This window comes from Homalodisca vitripennis, chromosome 3, assembly GCF_021130785.1.
Source record: "Homalodisca vitripennis isolate AUS2020 chromosome 3, UT_GWSS_2.1, whole genome shotgun sequence".
Classification (NCBI taxonomy): Eukaryota; Metazoa; Arthropoda; class Insecta; order Hemiptera; family Cicadellidae; genus Homalodisca; species Homalodisca vitripennis.
Window position 1 is genome coordinate 53,915,326 of NC_060209.1, and position 1,392 is coordinate 53,916,717.

Here is a 1,392-nt window from a genome sequence, read left to right on the forward strand (position 1 = left end):
GTATTTTTATGCGCTGACAGACATCACATCGAGCAACGTATGTAGCCACATCCCCCGCATCTTGGGCCAGTAATAACGCTGCTGCATCCGTTTGTAGGTTTTTCAGAACGCCCTGATGGCCAGCGGTCTTGGTTTATCGTGACATTCGGCTAGAGTTTGGAGAACGAAGATCTTTCGGGATAACCAATCTCCAATTATCATCTTTGTAGCGAAGGATCCAAAGTGGTCACTCTCTTCCAAAGCTTTCCATCCTCAGTTTCGCCACTGGCTATACTGTTCTGGGTTGGATAACAACGTTCTGCAGCATGGTGTATACCAATGATCCGTTTAAGTTTGGAGGGGGAAAATGGATGGCATCACACCGCACGGTCTCTTCAGTGGGGAGGTCAGGTGGAGTTGTCCTCGATAGTAATCCGGCACTACGTTTGTCCTGGCCTTTCCTGTTGGACTAGGCGGAAGTCGTAAGGTTGGAGTCTGAGAGCCCAGCGTGCCAATCGTCCAGTCGGATCTTTCAGATTGTTTAGCCAGAGTAGGCTATAGTATGGTCGGTGACCACGGTGAACCTCGTACCTCCCACATATGGCCCGAAAACCTCTCAACAGCCCAGATCAACCGCCAGACACTCTCTTTCCGTGGCTGAATACTTCTGTTCTTGGCGGGTCAAAGTACGGCTAGCGTAGGCCACGACTCCTTCCCCATGTTCATACTTCCTGGCTAAGTACCGCACCTATCCCAACGCCAGAGGCATCACAGGAAATCGTGAAGGACTTAGCAAAATCTGGAACAAGACAATATCGGGGCTGTTATTCAGGCAGGATTTTATGTCCTGGAATGCCTTTTCTGCTTCTTCAGTCCATTCAAACTTGGTCTTTCTCCTGAGAAGTGACGTTAGCGGATGCATTCGAGGAGCGAAATTGGGTATAAAACGGCGATACCAAGACGCCATGCCCCGTAAATTGTCTCACTTCCTTTTGATTCCGTGGGGTGGGAATTTCCACAACCGCATTGATCTTATCGGGATCAACCCTCAGTCCATCACCACCGGACGAGGTAGCCCAAGTTACTTAAGTTCTTCTCGACAGAACTTGCACACTTCTCCCTATTAAGAGTGAGTTTGGATCTGCTCGGATTCTCCTAAAGATTTCCGACAATATCCCAAGGTGCGCCTCAAATGTAGATGTTACTACTACAATATCGTCTAAGTAGACAAAAACGTTTGGCTCGAGGTCGGGTCCCAAAACGGTGTCCACAAAAACGTTGCCCATGTTGCGGGAGCCCCACACAGTCCAAAGGGCATCGTCACAAATTGATAGAGGCCACGACCTGGGATCGCAAAAGCCGTCTTCTCCTTGCTAGATTCTTCCAGCTCCATCTGCCAATAGGCACTTTTGA